Source organism: Argiope bruennichi, chromosome 1 (genome assembly GCF_947563725.1).
Source record: "Argiope bruennichi chromosome 1, qqArgBrue1.1, whole genome shotgun sequence".
Taxonomy (NCBI): Eukaryota; Metazoa; Arthropoda; class Arachnida; order Araneae; family Araneidae; genus Argiope; species Argiope bruennichi.
In genome coordinates this window covers 66,882,184-66,901,831 of record NC_079151.1, presented here as the reverse complement: position 1 = coordinate 66,901,831, position 19,648 = coordinate 66,882,184, and the positions used below count along the sequence as shown (strand labels likewise).

At 28.6% G+C, this 19,648-nt stretch overlaps 1 long non-coding RNA gene and 1 other non-coding gene across 4 annotated transcripts in view; both read right to left on the bottom strand.

The window, feature by feature from the left end:
• Positions 1–19,648, bottom strand: part of LOC129980028 (uncharacterized) — a 186,380-nt gene that overhangs the window by 41,754 nt on the left and 124,978 nt on the right. The gene's annotated exons all lie outside the window — the stretch shown is intronic.
• Positions 7,028–7,109, bottom strand: Trnas-uga (transfer RNA serine (anticodon UGA)). Its single transcript has one exon. It is a non-coding gene; the product is annotated as a tRNA-Ser (tRNA).

Below are 19,648 nucleotides of genomic sequence, written 5' to 3'. Positions count from 1 at the left end.
AAATCAATTTGGAAAAAATATAAATTCTATGAATTATAAAGTATTTGGATAAAAATGCTTTATAAAGTATAATTATTCATATTCCTATCTGCTTATTTTGTTTACTTGGTGTTTATAAATACTATGAAAAACTGAGCGTCTGCTAAAATAATATTATGTATAAACGTAATTCTGAGCAGTCATGGGCGATGTACATACATTAACAAAAATATCCTGTTACAAAACTATTAAAATAAAATTTAACGTAAAATGAATCAAACTGTTGGTTAAATGTGTTGAGAGGAGAATTAAATTGGCCTGTTTATTGAAAACAGAAGCCACATAATGTGTATCGCCTAGAATTGCAAAATGCCTAAATCCGCCACTGAATTGAAAATGGGAATGTTAAACATAATGCTGAACATTTCAGAAAGTCACCAAGAAACTGAACTTTGAATTAAAAATATATTCAAAGGCTTCAAGAGGAATATAGTCACTTTTGGTACATCAATTTTCGTTGAGAAGACAGGTGGTGTGCCTTTCATTCACTATACGAAAATATAATTTCGCTATGCAAAAATATAGTTCATTCAAGTCCTTGCTAATTGAAACAATTAGTCATCAAAATATTTGGAAACCTTTAATATCATATATGAACATCAATCTAATAATTAATAAACGGTTGTTTTATGCTCAGTCATGCTTTAACTATACATGCGCCAAAAGTTCTGCAACAAAAAAAAAAAAAAAAAAAAAAAATGTTCTTCCCTGAATAAATATTTCTAAATTAGAATTGTTAACATTGTTTCCCTATATGAAAAGATTGAAAAAAAATTGTGGGAATTCCGTGAATTTTCTAGCAGGAGAGCATGTACACCTACCAGTTATTAAATGGAGTTCCGGCAACTTATCCTTTCGACGAAATAGCCAAAATTAAAAACCAAATTGTCGATGGGAGACTGTTTCACAATGCTACTGATTGGAAGTTTGCATGTTTATCTTCCACAGGATGTTCTAACAAATGTTGAGCGATTACTATGCAATACTCAATGCGAAATCCAATGAGAAAAGAGGAAATAAAGCAATCATGTGTCGGAGAGCTCTTTCATAAGCGGCAATATTTATTTTTTAGGGAAAAGGCAGGATACATTTTTATGAGAAAAAGAATTCGTTAGTAAAAAATTGGCGGAAAACCAAACCATGAAAAAACAAGGAAAATGGCAATTTATGAATCGCGAAAACAATTTGTGTCACTTTTTATCTTTTCAGTTCAGAATTATTGATTACTCTTTTTCTGTGATGGCATATTCATTTTCTGAAACGTAGGCCCAAACGGAGTATTTTTTTCTCCCGCTTTCTCTTTGTTCTATTCGACGACGTCAAACAGTTAATCTCTTCCACCCTAACTATTAAAAATATTTCATCTCATTTTGCTGTGATCTACATCTTTTGAATGCGCTTTTGGCCTTCTATGAATTTATTTATTAAAGAATACAGAAAATTATGGAAATATCCTTTAGATATATTATCGGGTTGGGTGGAAGACATTTTTTTTAGTTTGAATATTAAAAACAAAAATTTATTTTGTAACATTGTTATTAATTTTATAAATTCAATCATGTGCTTCATAAAGTTTGCTGATTTATTAGCAAATTTCCTTGGTAATGTCATGAAAATTAATATTTAATTAGTAATAAGGATATTTGGCTGCAGTAGTGTTTTCCGAAACGAAATTAAATATATATATTTTAAGATATCTTTTTAACTTGATAATGTTTATAGGCTTGGCGTACTGCCTGCAAATTTTGCCACGAAAAAAAGGAAGGAAAAAAAAAAAAAAAAAGCGAAATGTTCTAGTTCAGACCGATCGATGTAGAGCTGCCAAATTTAGTAAGTAGTTACGTCGTAGACAATAATAGATGCTCATTAGATGCGTTTTTTTTTTTCTTTTCGAAATTTTAACTTGATCTTTTTATTAAAAACCTATCAATAGTTCATCACAAACTTTTTCTCTCAATAATTTTGAAGCATATGATTATATAAAAGCTCGCTTCACAGATTTTTTAAACTCAAAACATGAAATTTACAATAATACCAATTTTAATTCTGTATATTTTCTTCCCCTAATTTTAAGACATTTTAAAATATATTTAAAAACTTTACATAATATAGTAAGTTATAATATGTGTTATTAGTACTTTTCTGTGTTTAAATCTTTGATTTTTTTTTTTTTTTTTTGTCACACGACTTTCAACAAAGTTTGATCCATTTTTTTTTCTTTGCGTGCGCCCGTTATCTCTGGTATGTAATAAAGAGTAAAATTTAAAAATAAAATAAAAATGAGCGAATCAGGCCAAAAACGGTATAATGTTATGATGCTTTGAACCAGAAGTTTGAATCTCCTTTGATTTTTTTTCCAAGCACATTACGGGGTGAATTCTTATACAATAAAATTATTTGCTGTTATCTTAGAAGTCTGATGTACCAGGGGCGACATTCATTTCAATACCGCATTACAACTCACACTCAATTAGCTACACTTTAATGCAAGGAAATGGAAAATCGGATTATGGTTGATACCTAATTGTGTCAATATGTCCATTTAACCTTTATTATTTTTACTTCTACTGACAAAGTATGCTTTTACAGAACTTTACCGAGATAATGAAAATAATAGTTTCATCCGTTATTATTGGGCATTGTTACTATATTAAACATCAAAGTGATAGTACCTATTTCATGAATTAATAATTTGTACTAATATTGTACTAAATTTTCGTTAGTAATTCTATAGCATACAGAAATATTAAGCGATATGGAATTATAAGCTTATTCAAAGCCATATTAATGAAGTTTTAAGTTGGCTTGAGCCAAATGCTTGTTTAAGTACAGACCGACAGAAAAATCCCTTAGATGTTAGCTTTGTGAACCAAATTTTATTGATTTAGCTCTTTTTTGTAATTATTGTGTTAATTTATCTTCAGACAGATTATCGACAGCCAAATAGACATTTTTCGAACGGATTTCGTTTGATTCGATAGAAAACTAAAAATATGGTGTGAAGACCGTATACCAAATTTAATCTGTCTAGTCAAATATTTTGAGTTATTTTTGTCACGGATAAATAGAGACATAATGCCAAAAATGAGTTTTTCGAATTCAGGGATTTCTATAAAGTGAAGAATCGCCAAAATATCGAGTTAGAATTTTTTTGACAATTGCAATATATTTCATATAAGAGGAAATAAAAATATGATGAGTGCTTATAAATTCTTGAAATTTGAAATGATATATAAAGAAGCGACAAGTGTAAAAAAAAAACAAAAAAAAAACTCTTTAATTTATTGTATAGTGCATGGATATGTTTTTCTTTCTATACATTGTAAATATTTTAATGCAATTAACAAAGATGCAGTGTGCATAATGTATACAAAAATAAAATATAAAATAGTTGAGATTTAGCTATTTTTTAAATCCTTTTTTTTTAACTTAAAGATTAAAGAGCAAGTATGGGTTGATAATATTTTAAAATAATCGCCACCATATTTAGTGTAGATTAGAACAGCTAAAAAAACAAAAACAAAAAATGTAAATATGTGTTTGCTCCATAAAGTTCCATTTTTCAAAAACAGGAGATTATAGATAGTTTATGAAAAATTTTGCCAATAAAACTCCAGTCTGAGAGTTGTAGATCTGAAATTAATTTTTCAACTGTTGAACCATTAGAGGTAATAGAAAATTGAATAAATAAAAGGTTTCAAAAATGGATTAAAAGGGTTTTCGTAAACAAAACGAAATATTCTAAATATTAACAGTTTCGAACATAAATATCTCAACAATTATAAATTATTAGAGTTATTGGCAGAGCTACTCCTAGAAACTAGCCATTTTCGATTTACTTTAGAATCTATCTAAGGCTTAGATATTGGCTTTCATATTAAAATTTAAAATTTTTTAAAACAAGTAAATATTTCATATCGTCATAAGTTTTGCGAAACTCATAAATAAAGTAAAATCTAATCATTCAAGTCTGGTGCAATTTGACTGAACTTTGGCCTCGGACTATAAATATTTTCCATTTTTTCGCTGATTTTCATACACTTTTCATTTATATTTATTTCGGACTCGTGATATATTCTTTTAATCGATTATTTTACCTTAGGATTTTTCTTACTAGAGCAAAATAAAATAAAGGTTTGAGTTTTCAAAACCACAATGTAAATGAATGATCCTCTTTTAAACGACAAGTTTAAACATGGATCGTTTTAAAGAAATTTTTAATGTGCACATTTTGATAACAATAGAAGCTACAAATTATATATATATATAAACAAAGCGTCTTTTTAAAAATCTGCTTATTATTTCACTGCTAAATGTATTAAAACAAGTTTCTGGAACTAAATACTATGATTTTGGAAACAGACAAACAAATAAATGATCTTAAAAATCTTTAAGGAAATAATTTCACTCGTATAAGAAGTAATAAACTGATACATTAAGCAAGATTTTATGAATGTGTAGGTAGGTGAAAAGGTTACAATTCAATTTACGTCAGAGCTGATGCAGGAAAAAATTTACAAAAAAATTTTTTTTAAAGAAAGTTGTGTCAAATCCATGAAACACGAAGGAATTTTTCGCATTTGATTACAGGCTAAATTGAAAAAGACAAGCACCATGATGAATGGCAGAGAAAATTAATACCCAGCACATATGCATGTGGATAGCCTCCTTTCAGCAATTGCATGAACAGAACTTCAAAAACATGTTCCATACAATCCGTTGGAATTCTATGCATCTGCCACCTTATGAAGAAGAACTTAATCAAATTTCTAATTGAATCGATAAATTGCTTCTGTAATGACGGATGATGTGCGGGTCCGCATGTCTCTTGCTGGAGATTTTTCGCTTCTCATCATGGCAACGGAATTTGCCAAAAGTGGTAAAAAGAAGCTATAATCTAATTTTCCATGTTTTGCATCGGTGGACGCCTTAATGAATTGAAAGTAAATTCTCGAGTGTCATCGTGCGTTAATTAAGAGAAGAGCTTGATGGCAGTAAAAAGGTTGGAATGGAGAAAAAATCGGTCCGATTTTGACATACTTCTAATGCAACTTCATTTCCAGCAAGGAATTACTCTCCTCATTTCAATCTAATTTTAAGTTCCATACTGACGAAAAGTAATTGACATTGGAGGAATAAAATTAAGACAACTTTTCTCAATGCATAAGTAATGAACATGGACACATAAAGCAGAGAATCTGTTGCTCCAGCGTGCATTGATGGATAGAATGTGTAATATCTTTTCACTCATTTGGCAGTGAGTGGTTTCACTCTAATAGTCCTCAGGGAATGAAGTGGAATGGAGAAAATTATAGTTTAGTAAGGTAATTTTAAAAGTAAATAAAATATTTTATTTCTCTTATCGATATAAATATACAAAAATCATACTTGAGTCTTTTTTTTTTTTTGAAGTTAAAATTTCTAATCTTTATTTGAAAAGAAATTTTTGAAATCAACGACCGTAAATGATGTTACACAAAGATATCATGTCGATAGCATAGAACAAGGATATAATTTTCGTGTCCGCACATTTTTGTGAAGTTGTAATTCGGTTAAATAATATTTTTTTTTTTTACTAAATTTTAATTCATTTTAAACAGTTCTTTATTAGTTTTCATTCTAAAGCCACGGGACATGGAAATGCTCAACATTAAATTTCTGCATCACAAGCTAAAGGTTTACCTTCAAATGCTGTCGAATTCTGCTTCCAATTTTGAATCTCGAAAACAATTACATAGGTATTTTCCTATTAGTAGTGAGGATAACTAATAGCCAATTTGTCAACACATTAAAAAATTTACTAAACAATTTCATTAGATGATTTTCAAAAAAATTATAATTCTTTTAATGTGTTTGATTTAACCCATTCACTGCCAGCGAAATTTATAAACGCTTAATTTTACAGCAATTTCTTACGAGATATCTCGTAAATGGCAATGAATGGGTTAATCCTTGAAAATTCATACTTTGGATCAAAAGAGAAGTTCTTTTTTTCAACTGTACGTCATGTATTAAAAATTATTCTTATGTGACCATTAGCTAGTATTATATATTCTTTCGCAATTGTATCTACGTATGTTCAGGAATAATAATAATAAAAAAAAAAATCTGAAATAATAATAGCACCATATCATTACAAGTTTGAAATTCAGCATTCAGAAGTTTATCTTGGAATTTTACAGAATGCCAAAACGGGCCGACAGTGTATGAAAAGATTAATATTTCATACACTTTCTAGGTATTCTATAGAATTTCAAATGACAAACCGGTAAAGTATGGAATAGTTTATTTACTGACCCTTGTTTTTTTTATTTTTATGGAAATAAAATTAAGTGCATTTTAAAATAAAATCATTTCCTTTCTTGATACAACAAGTATGATTATATTAGATATTTCCATATTAGTAATAAGTAATATAATTAAAAGTAATTTGTATTAGTATTTTTTCTTTAATAAGAGAGGTATAAATTTTGTTTTTTACAGTTTTAATTTTTACTTGTGTTAATAAAAATTTGTTAATTGCACTACATTATTTTATCAAAATAACCTTTGTATTAAATAGAATTGAATGTCTTTCAGATTATAGCTTTTCACGATTTTTTTTTTCATATATTGGTTAAATAGCATTTGTCATTTCATTTCTTTGCATTATACACCGTGCTTAGGAAAAGTATAAAGTAATTCTCCTATTTCATACTTCGCCTAAAAACGCCAGGAATTCTATAAAATTCCCAAATACTCTATAGAATGCCGGCATTTCATATGTTGTAGGTAACCTATTTATGTAATGTAATTCATAACACCATTGAAAAGAGGGGGGGGGGGAGGACTGACTCAATTAGCATACATTCAGATAATTTCTGCGGGAAACGCAAAACAAAATAACATATCGATGGAAATGTTTCTCAGAGTAAGAATTTTTATATAAAAGTATTCCGACTAAGGTGAAACTTAGGGCATTTAGCAATTCACCCTTATAAAATAAACACGCAGCCGGCAGGATTCGAACCTGCGCGGGGAAACCCCAATGGATTTCAAGTCCATCGCCTTAACCACTCGGCCACGACTGCTTCGAATAAGCCCATAAAAATTTCTGACACAATGATAATTTCTAGTGTTTATTCATTGTCCAGGTGAGCTGAAAGAGATAAAATTGTATATCTTTTATGATCAAGAAAACCGACAATTTATACCTCATTTTTTTTTCCCCCATTTGAAATCTTATTTTTTTTATTTTAGAAAATGAACTGCTAGCTAAATGTCACAGATTAGCAATAAAAAATCAATTTTCAATTTTTATTGTGAACAATTAATGCTTAATGAACAATGAAGGATTTCTGGTTTATAATAAAATTTTCTTCATTGCTTTTGTAATATCTGGAAAGCGAGAGGAAAAATTACTTTTTAGTTTGTATTTTTGTGATCATTATCAATTCTTTTCAAAGAGCACTATATTAAAAACAGAAATATACAGCTTGCTGTGGTTAAAAAGTAACTAATGACAAAATTATGAATGTTCTGTCCAATATATGTACTTCAAACGAAATTGTGTATGAAGATTTCTTCTTTAATTATTATCGAAAATGAATAGATTTACAAGATCTTCATAATATTACAATGTTTTAAAGTAAAATAATTTTTTAGCATTTGTTATTTTGAATTAAAATAATTTTGTATTCTAACAAATGTTATTTTTCGAATGATTCGCTTTTACAGTTATAAAAACTTTAATGCAAGATAATTTGAAAATGTTATTAATCTCATTAACCATATCAAATATAACAAAAAATGCAAAGATTGTTATCTCATGTAATTTCCATTAATATAATTGAGAAATTTATAAATGTAATAATTTTTTTATTGTTTATTTATTCAACTATTTGTAATTTATGGAAATTCAATTAGCTATTTTTTAATTTTATTTTTGATGGATTCTTGTTGATTTCTTAAATATAGAAAACCGTTTTCGATACAATACAGAAGAACTGTTATTAAAGCATTACTATTATTTATATTGTTATTAAAATTGACAACGAAAAAGAATAATGGTAATCATTTTTTGATAAGTAGCGCATATTCCCCAAATGCCATTTAAACAGACCAAAAACTTGAGTTATGGCAAAGTATCCAATCGAATATATAATCAAGTAAAAATCTCAATGTATTTAAAAAAATAAAATGAAAACTTTTTCTGGCAACATGCGTTATCAACAAATTATCTACCGAACCGTAGTTTTAAAAAGTTCGTTATTTTTGCTAGCGTGCTTTCTACAATCTAACATGACTTTCTAAAATGAAAAGCACTCTTCTTTTTTCAATCGAAGTTTTATTTCAGGATTAGAAACATTATTTTTGCTAATGCCTGTTTAATATTTGTGAAAGAAAAACAATAACAGCAGAAGGAAAGTAAAGTTTGCAATTCAACTTTTTTAGAAAACGGATATTAGTTTTTCAATATCGAAATATTTTGAGGCGATGAAACATCAGAAGGATTTTAATTGATTTACAAATTTCAGCTCTCTGGTGCGTTTATTAGCAGCTTTTTCATTTTATTTCTTCTTAAACCAAAATATAAATATTGGTCATAGAAGCTTTTTCGTCGAAATTTGAAAAAAGGTTTGGAAAACTGACTGTTCAGAATTTTAATTTATACTTTAATGAATTTCGAGAAAAAATTAATAACTATTTAAATCACAAATTTTTGATATCAAAGTTAGAAACATAATTTATTTTCCTATCAAGTATTCAGCTTTGGGTCTTGGAAAAGCTAATAAACGGCAAGATATATTTGAAATCGTCACATTAGTAAATTGTGTTTAAAAAAATATGTTAAAATATGAAATAGAAATTAAATGAAACTTGTAAAATATAATTGTGCTTTGCATGACTCGTACAAGTGCGCAAACATTCAAAAAAGTACACATTTTAATACCCTGATATATAAAATATTATTTTTTATAGGTTAAATGATAATAAAGAATTGGAAATAGTCTTCCCGAAACTTCCTCGCATACTTTCCCAATAAAGGTCTAAAACCTCTCCTTACTCATAAAATTGAGGACTTTGGATACGATCGCGAACACTTTCACTGCGTTGGTGAAAGATAATTACGAAATATAGATTCTTTAGTGTGATTAAGCAATTTCACTTGAATATATTGCACAAATTAGTAATTTGAATGCCTTTTTTGCCTGTCGATTGAAATTGACAGATTTGTTTCAAAATACGATACGAATCTATAATTTAAATGCTAAAATTGTGAACCAAATTTCATTTTCCGACACTTTTCATTTCGTAATTATTCTTATCGTCTCACCATCAAGCTCTCCTCTATCACTTAAAGCTGGAAAGCATCATGTGATTATGACTCAACATGGCGCCATATAGGATATAGGAGCTCCCACATATATAAAGAAAATTTCTCGAAATTCAGATAAGTTAGTTGCCTGTTGTCTATCTTTGGAGATATTTTCCTTTTCCTTATTGTGAATTTATCATTTATAATAAAATCTGAAGCGAACTTTTATGAGGATTAAAATTCAAATTTAAAGGTAACTAACTACTTTGTATGATAAAACCATATTGAAAAATATTAGGTAATTATTTCAAATTCAGAACTTTCATTTTCAAAATATATCCAAAAATAAAATTTTAAAAAATGAAAATTCTTCGCTGAGAGAGTATAAATTGTAAAGATTATTTTTTTAATGTTTAATTTCTGAATCTTGAATATTGGACGCAGTTATGACTTAAAGAACCCTGGCATGCAATTATTTTACTATACTATATTTATCTATGGGCAATTCACTTTTCAATGTTGAAATTCTAATTCTTTGAGTATCTACTATATATAAGCAGATATGATTAATTTATTTTGAAAGAATGTATTAAAATTTTGTTTGCAATAATTTTTTTATTCAAAAGCAACTGCATATCAAACTACGTGTTTTGAAGATAATGCCTAAAAGCGTGTAATTTTAACACAATTGTGTGTATGCAATGGAATGCCTTTTTTTTCTTTTTTTTTATATTTACATATTATATCTTGTTCCAGATTAATTCGCAAGCTACCAAGATATGTTGCTAAAATTGTTAGGTTTTGTATACTAGTTCCTTTAGCGACCAACAGTTATTTTAATTTCAATGAAATCATTTAGGTAAAACTTTGTCTATGATACAGTCGAATTGTCAGATATTAAATATTATTTTAATTACCTTAGATTTGTTTTGGTAACCATTTAACCATTTAGTAGGCAATAACAATCCCATTATATCATATATCTTATTTGTTATAATAAAAAAAATCCCATACCATATTTGTTATAATAAAAAAATAAATATTGAGTTTGTCTATTTTCTAACATTTGATGTATTGTAGCGTGTTTTTTTATTCGTCTTGAACAGAATCTTTCTTCTCCAGCTTTTAACAATTGAAGAAAATCACACAATAAAACAAACATATTTAGAATAACAATATTATAGATTGTTGGAAATTAGAAAAAAACTATTTTTTAAAAAAAATAACAAAAATTTAGAAAACTTCTCATAATTTAAAATTGTATTACTGAAACGAGAAACTTTAAATTGTAAGATAGCGTAAAATTCCTTTTTTGCAATAATGCTACAGGAAGAATTTTTTGCCGAATGCTACAATTTCGCTACAGGAAGTTATCGCGTAAAAACATCAAATTTCAGCTTAATTTTAAAATATTTTTTTTAAAATCACTCCAAGGTGCACAGTTCTGTATCCCAAGATAAATATGTGACAAATTTGGTAGCTGTAGGTCAAATGGTCTGGTCTGTAGTGACACCTACATAGAGACAGACAGACTGGCAGACAGACAGAGAAACTCATTCACCTTTATTGTTAGTAGAGGTGAAGCTTGATTATTTTACCGCAATCCTAAGGTCGACAAAATAGTTATATCAGAAATTCGCTACAGGGTGTAATTCCCTATATATATAATATAGAACACGCTGCATATACATTAACGCTAAGTCGATGAAACCACAGAATACTTGGAAAATTGCAGAGATTTCCTCAGTTAAAACATTATTTCTTTCACAAACAAAAATAATTGCTTCAAGCAAAACTAAATTGTTTTAATCTAACAAAGCTTTGTTTGAACTTCATTAGAAACATTAAATATATATTTTTTCTTTTAAATTCGGATATATAATCAGTGAGTGCAATGTTTCAAAATACAACCAAGAGAAAGGCGACCGCTTTTGACCGTTCCTCGGGACTGAGTCATTTTCTGGAAGTTGAGAGTTCCAAGATATGGACTCGGTGAACAACTGAAGACAGGTGAGAAGATGAATGGTCGCGGAAAGAATCGATAATAGTACTTTCGGAAAGGGGGCGGCGGAAAGAGACAAAAGTATATTCGATACGCGAGAGGGAATCGAACAGCATATCAAAAGAACGTTTTCTTGGAAAATCACCGATGCATCACCTGGAAGCATCTGTTTTTGGGCGGAGAGATGAGTCGGAAGTGACGATTAAAATAATACCGAAAAAAAAATGAATTTAAAATAAATCTCAGGTGAAAGAAAAACACAAGATTGAACTCTGGAGACAAACATGAAAGTTTTATTACATAGCGCAAATAATCTTATTTTTTTTCTTGCACTCCCTTCCCGTTCATCAAAATGCCATTGAATACCAGTTGTATTTGCTCATACGAGGACTGGGGGAATAAAATATTTTTGATATTTTACTGCTTACCTTTTACTTAACACTTGAGGAATTTTATATTTTTCAGCTTATAGTCCATTAAAGCATGAATTTGAAATAATAACAAGAATACGCATCTAATACTTAATCAGAAGAAAATGTATGCAAATCTGTCAATATTCTAGCATAAATTATTTTCCATTTCAGTAGATGGATTTAACAAGCCATGACATTTGTTTCCCCCCTCTACTTTCTGAACTTTTAGTAATAATAATAAAAAGTGCTGTTCTGAAATGAAGAGAGGAAGTTACGTGCACTGGATGCAACTTATAAAGCGTCACTAAGCCTAGTTTATTTATAGCGTGCAATGTTAATTTCAAATGCATGAACATATCCAACCATCAACATTTTTTGCAAAATAAAAATCGATTAAAGTGGTTAAATTTCCAGTAATTTGCTTTCAAAGAGTTTGGTGAAACATATGATTTTGTAAGCGTAAAAATGAAATAAAGCTCCTTATTCAATTAAAAATTTTTTTTATTAATTTGGCATTTGCAAAGTAAAGATAATATAAAACAATATGTGATGTTCAGAATTCAATCTTTTTTTTTTTTTTTTTTTTAACTTATGTTAAAAATAAAAGTAAGATTGGCGTCTGAGACCAATACTTCCTAAACAAAAGCAGTTTTGATATTCAACGGAATATTGCTGATTAGAATTTCCATTACTTAAAATTTTTACAAAAATTAAGAGATTAGCAACGGAACGAAAATTAAGTATTTTGCAACACAGCTTTGTCTATTATTAAAGATGAATTATCAGTAGATAAAATCATTTAGAAGCTAAAAATTAATTAAATACGGCTAATAATTAATACGGCATTTTGGCTAATAATTAATTAAATACGTTCAAATTCAATTTCGATTTATTTTCTTTTTTAATTTTGCAGCCATCAGTTACAAATAAAACTTTTTAATGTTTAAATACATATATATCTGTCTTAAGAAGATTTGGGAGACACTATGTTAAATACTAAGCATTCTTTATTAAAACGTCATCAAATGAAAAAACGCTCATCCAAAAAAAAAAAAAAAAAAAAAAAAATGAGAGCATCCAACGCCTTTCTTATGATTTGGAATTGGTGGCAAGTCATCGAACGACTCACTTGCCGACCATCCCAAGAAGGTGCGCCCGCTTTGATGTGCACCGTTGCTTTTCGATTTCGGAAACTGCACTCTCCTCGTCTCAGCCATTAGACAGCGTCTCGTGTCCAAAAGGTGGCGTGCCGCGGCCTCCAGAAGGCGGATACTGATTCTGAGAAAAGATCGAGTTGGATATGTAAACAAATACCTGCAGATAGTCATTGTCTGAGCTTTCCGCCACGCTCCGATGACCACCTGTGATCCCGACCACGCGCTGGTGCGCGACTATCGCCAGATAGCTGCCGGATAATCTGTCCGGACAGCCGAAGATATACAAAGATACACATCTCTGGACGTGGATGAGGCTCGGCATTATTATGTGCCTCGTCGTCCGTGGAAGGAATGCTATTTTATTGCCCCGACCTCTTTTCCCTCTCCTTCCAGAGTTCAGACACAGGTGGATTATTTTGAAATTAAAAATAGAGTGGCGTAAAGGCTTTTGAAGTTTAGCATCCTCCACGGGGATATATTTAGTAGCAACCTCGACTTAACGTTGCATTCCTACGTGATGGAACTCGGAAATCATGTCTTCAACATACTTCGCTATTTAAACATATATATATATATATATATATTACTTACTTTCTCTTTAAAAAATATATTTTTCTTAAGGACAAACATTTTAAAAACTTGTATTATTAGCTCATTGCATATATATTCTCTATAATACAAACCAATTTTAAATCATCAATTTTTCCAAATGACTGTCAAATTCTAAAAGCTTTAATAACCTGATTATGCCTAATATAGATGAATTGGATCTTAGAAAAGTAGAAATAATAAATACTTATTTGAATATTCATTTTGAAGGGGTGAGAAACCCTAAATCTAACAATATTCTGGATTCCCTCCTCATAGCAGTTTATACCATTGAGTTTGTTATATGCATAACAAACTCAATTTTTTTACTCACACGATACTTGAATATAGTTTTAAAAAATTTCAGTTTAAAGACAAATATTGTGAAAGAAATACAAAAAGAGAAAATGTCAGCATAAGAGCTTCTACTCTAAGTCGACAATCTCTTTCAAAATGCGGATATGAGATATCTTGGGAATCTATGTAAAAAAATTGCTGTTTAAACTTCATTTTGTGTCATTCACATAATATAGAATTTTCTAATCCAAACAACGAAAAAATATGCATAATTTTTGTACATTCGAAAGTCAATTATTTTAATTACTCGTTTATTCCGGATTATCAAAATTTCTGTTTTGATAAGTAACTGTTCAAATGAATTAAAAGTCTGCGCCTGAATTCATGGTTTCCTTTCTTGCGTAAGCATACAGAAGTTAAAATAACGTTGCATTATACAAACGAAACCCTATTTTCAGAATAAAAGACCAGTGTATGGTTTGAATGGATGGAAGCAACTATTATTTTTTAAAAGAACAAATAAGTAACGACAAAATTTAAAAAAGAAGCGCACTATTACAAAATGTATAAACAATACAAAAATAATACAGTAGAAAAATGAAAAATACATGATAGATAATTAATAAAAAAAAAAAGGAGAAGAGGAGGGAGAATGTTAGGTTGTTGAATTTAAAAGTAAGTTGAAAAAGATTCGTGTTCAATGATGCTCATTTACAGCAAAATTAGTCGCATCCCACATGAAACGCATTGGAAGTCTATTATTTTCTATTGAGAATTTAGACAAGCTCGAAGACTTTTAGCAATCATCTTGTAGCATCGTGCATTAGAATTGAAATAACAGAAATATGTGCTAAATAATTTTTTTTTTTTTCATTTTCACGTATACAAAGTATATGTAATCTAGTCATTTTAATTGTAAAAATTTGGATTCAACAATTTCATCAATATAAATGCTTAAATTATGAAATTACTAAAATTCCTTGCATTGGTATTATTGAAACCTTCCATAAACCTAAGACGAACAAGTATATATGAAAGAATATAGAAAGATGTATAGAATATATAGAAGGATTAACAATGATACAGAAAGCCACAACTAAACTATTTAGATACTTTGATTTCGCTGCTTGTATGATCACTAGTATGTCACATACCCCTGATCTGTACACTCTCAATTTGTGTGCCTGTTTGTTATAACATCAAAAAAAATTTTTTTAACTAAAAATATTAAGAAAATCCTTGTAATTTATAGCCGAAATTCTGTCTCCTAAGTCTTCATGCATTATGATTAAATGTGAAGTTGATATTTGCAATCCTCAGTTTTCTACCACATGATACGTGAGTATTGTAAACGCTCTGGATTGATTTTTCTCAATAATCATATGCTTATTGGCAGACATCTGAATACTCTGGATTCTCAGATTTCTGGACAGCTTACTGGAGTTTTTATTAAAATTAACTTTTACCAAATACTAACCTTAGCATAACAATTACCAGTATGGGTGCTATGAAACTGGGCATAACAGTAACAATTCATTTAAAGCTATTAAATATTTTTGCTATTAAATATTTATATATTGCTTCTGAACACTTGGTTATACAGATACAAACGGTATCAGAAATTTGATAAGTTAATTACATTTTAGACATCTGCAGAGCTACTTATAATAATCGCATTGAATTTCATGACCCTTCTAAGAAGAGGAGATGCCCTCTTTAATAAAATTGGAATTTATAAATAATTATGTATAATTTTACTAATATAATGAAGATCATTATAACGGTAACAGTGTGTAGTTATTGTGAGACAGGAAATAATTTGCCTGACTAAAACAAAGGGAACATTGCTTTTCCTAGGCTTACGAACATTTCTATATATATATTTTTTTTTATTGGTCATATTGACGTAGCTAGAATAAAACAGAAAATTGTTTTATATAAGAAATTTTACAAGGGAAACAAAATAATTTTTAAGCCAAGAGGAACAACTTGACTAGTAAAATCATCGTATTAACTTATGGATTTCAAATTGCTAACATTAAATTTTAGTCAAGGAGTCTGATAAGGACAATATTTGTAGATGTATCGTCGATAATATGAACAGGCAGAAATAAGTGTCTTTACCCATGGTCGAAGATTGGAACATAACGAGTAACTCTTAACCATCCTTGCCCAAACATGTAGTTTCCCTTGTTCTGAAGGCTGCGAGCGACTCTTTATCTAATATCTGTTTCGCGTGCATCGACTTCTCTCTGATAAAAGCAATATTCCTTTTTCTCCTCCTCTTTTAATGTCACGGGGCTTTATTTTTATGTTTTTGAAACACGAAGGCTGGGCGAAGGTGGAATCGAATGCTTGTCAGAGCCTACGGGTTAATGATCCCTGCCCATGCTGGCAATTGTCATCTCTGACAGGGAAAAAGGAGGCAGGACAGATGCACGTGAATTTCCTTTTGGTTGCACGACAAAATACAATAATATGCAGATATGCTGCCTAATCAAACTACTTTTTTAACTTGAAGTCAGTGGAAGAAGTCCTATATTCGGAAGAATCGGGGAAATTAAACTACTTCACATTTTTTTGAGCAATGGAACCCAGCACAAAAGTTTAAAATGCTTTTTCTTTGGCATGAAGTTAATTCATGTTTATATGATGTTCATCAACTTAATTGCGCCAATTTAATTATGCAATCCATGCCGAGGTTTGCGAAGTTAGAAAAGCATCAAATGACATTTCGCTGTGTGATTTTGTGATTATGACATCGTATGAATTCACTCTTATTGGCATTTTGAAATTTATATCTCTATATTTCTGTGACTAGCGTAACCAAACCACGATGCAGGAAAAGATCGGATGATTCGAACTTCTTTGAAATGAATTCTCTCGACTTATAAGATTTCTATTTTTTCTTTCTTTCTTTTTCTTTTTACAAGCCATACTACATTATTCTTTTGAATACTTTTTTAATGAATTTCGATTAAAAAAATACATAATACTGCTTATCTAGGGATTTTAAAAATAAGGAAATATTTAAAAAAAAAGTTATATTGCTACATCTTTGTTTAAATATACGCAACTTTAATTTTATATTTATTTTATAATAGAATTTTTTAAATTTTAATTTAGAGATTAAATAATTTTTAATTAAATTTAGAGAGATGTCTTAGGATTATAACTTCTTATTCATTCTGGTAAGTAGTTTAAGTATAATAGCATTAATAAGCTAGAGGATATTTTTTTTTTGTTTTGAAACTAACAGCTTTTCAATTTTTTTCATATAAATTTATAAATTAAATAACTTCAAATCCTTTTTATAAATGTTACTTATAACTCATCCAAAAAAAAAAAAAAATATTTAGAAAGATTAGAAATTTTAAGGCGACAATTTTTTCTAAGCTCTATTGCTTTCCTACAAATGGTGAATTTATTTTGTGGAAGAATAGAGCTAAGCATATGTTCTCTAAAAACTTACCCCAAAATTGGAAAAAAAAAAAAAAGAATCAATATCTAAAAACTTTTTTTTGTTAAGGATTAATAAAACGTTTTTTATAGTTTTTGTTCTAGTTTGAATAATATCTACTTCCCAAAATAGTAGCTACCGAAATATTTCATGTCTTAAAAATAAAATTGTCAAGTTTTACTTTTAGAAAATTTAGCAATTTAAATCTGATTTAATAACTGAAACAAATTTTTATTTGGCGAATCAACATCTCATTTTGTCGTCTTTATTTCTTTACTTCATACTCTCAAGCGAAGAAACGGATTTAATTCGATATTTATTTAACTGTTTTTTAAAAATATTAGCGCTTGCAATTCGTTATAGTAAAATTTACCCATTAATATAATTTAATATGTAATTATTTTTGTGATGCATACCTCAAAATGAAAACAAATATTTCTCTTTTTCAAAAATTTCTAAAAAAATAAAATGTTAAAAAATTTAACTAGATTTAAACTCAACAACTGCTGCATCTTAAAAACATTAGAAGACATAATTGGTAAAATACACGAGCAATTATAAAATATCATTTTTGCCTAACATTTATTTTGAATTAATGGCATTAGTTCAATGAATTATGCATTTTGATGCTATCGTGAGATCATTAAATTTTGGCTCGCATTTAAATATCTAAGGAATTTAACACGTTTCAATGCTCTGCTAGTAGATTAGATACAATTTCGTAAAATCCTAAGATCCATTACCGTGAAAGAAACGCATCTTCGTGTAATGCTCATTATTTAAACTGCAATTCCTTGAATTTTTAAAATGGTTTTCGTTTAATGTAAAAATATGAATTGAATTATATTTTGATTAATGTGATTATAAAAAAAATCATAAATTACGCCAGAAAATGTTTTGTATTTCTTGAAATTATGTAGCTCAGAGAATGATGCCTGAAATCATTCTCTGAGCTACATCTGCTTTTGAAAACGCAAAAATATGCAATGATTTATTTTATCTCCGTTTTTTGTTTTTTAAATAAAAAAAAATTTTAAAAAACTTGTGCATCTGCAATTCTATTTCAAGTTCAAAAGCAAATTTTTGATCTTCCTTCATACAAACAGCATTAAAATAATTCAGCTAAATACGAACATAAATAATGCTTTTAATAGTAGTAGCATATTTATGTATAATTTGTAAAGTTACAGCTGTGCTAAACATGCAGCGTGTTATCTATGCTAATTATGCGGTATTTCTTAGAAATACCTGAATATATTTAAAGCTATAAAAAAAGTAATCCTTCCTTTCTAAAAAACGATTGAATAATTTTCAGTTAGATTCTAATTAATATTATTAGAAACATTTTTTAAATTGTTATATAATTAGATAGCTTTTTATTTCATAAAATTCAAAATTATTGGAACTTTTCAAACGTGATAGAACATCAGACTTTAATAAAAAAATCTAATTGTTTCGAAATTCTAACTGAATTCCTAATTATTTAATAATTCGTAATATAACTATGATAAATTCGATGTCTATAAAGTATTCAACAATTCTGAAATATTTTTATTCGAAAATTAAATTGGATAGCACTTTTTGATCTAGCCTTCCATTTATTGCATTCTAATTTAACCCTTCCTAGGGCCGTGGGAAGTATGCTTCCCACCAAATTTATCAATCTTTGTATGAAATTATGTAGGTTGGCATAAGTTCTGACAAATTCTTTTAGTCAAATTTATTTAAAAGCATTTAGAAAAATTTAAATTAAAAGCATTAATATCATGTAGTTAATTCCGATACAATATGGTAAATATTTTCGTCTTTAAACGTTTACCGGAGAGGTTTATTTGCCATATTTAAACAAAAAATCAAATTGAGCGAAGATATTTATTTATTTAAGTCTAAGCAATAAAATAAATCATTTATTTTTTTGCTTCTTATTAGACGGCTATATTGTTTGCTCGTACTTTGCTTGAAAAATATTATCTGTTTGCTCCGAATATGAATGAGATTTTGAAATCATAATTTCATTAGCAATTTTTTTTTATACACAGAAATTGAAACAAAATAAAAAGATGGTACTTAGCCAAATTTATTTTCTTAAGCGAAGACAATCTCGATTAGAAAAAAAAATCAATTTTATATGTTATTTTCATTTATATTGCATAAACAATGAATCTGAATTGATTTCTTCAAGTTTTTCTCATTACAAAACTTCCACTTCTAAACGGTGGTTTGTTAGTCAATTTTTCTAATCAGAAATTGTTTATTATTACCTTTATTTCGAAACAAACAATTTATTGCTGAAGTGGGATGTGTTAGGCCTGTTGGAATTCCAGGTATTGAAATTTCTGTAAATCCTTCTAAAAGAATTAAGCGTTGATATGTACTTGGATTTATCATTACATT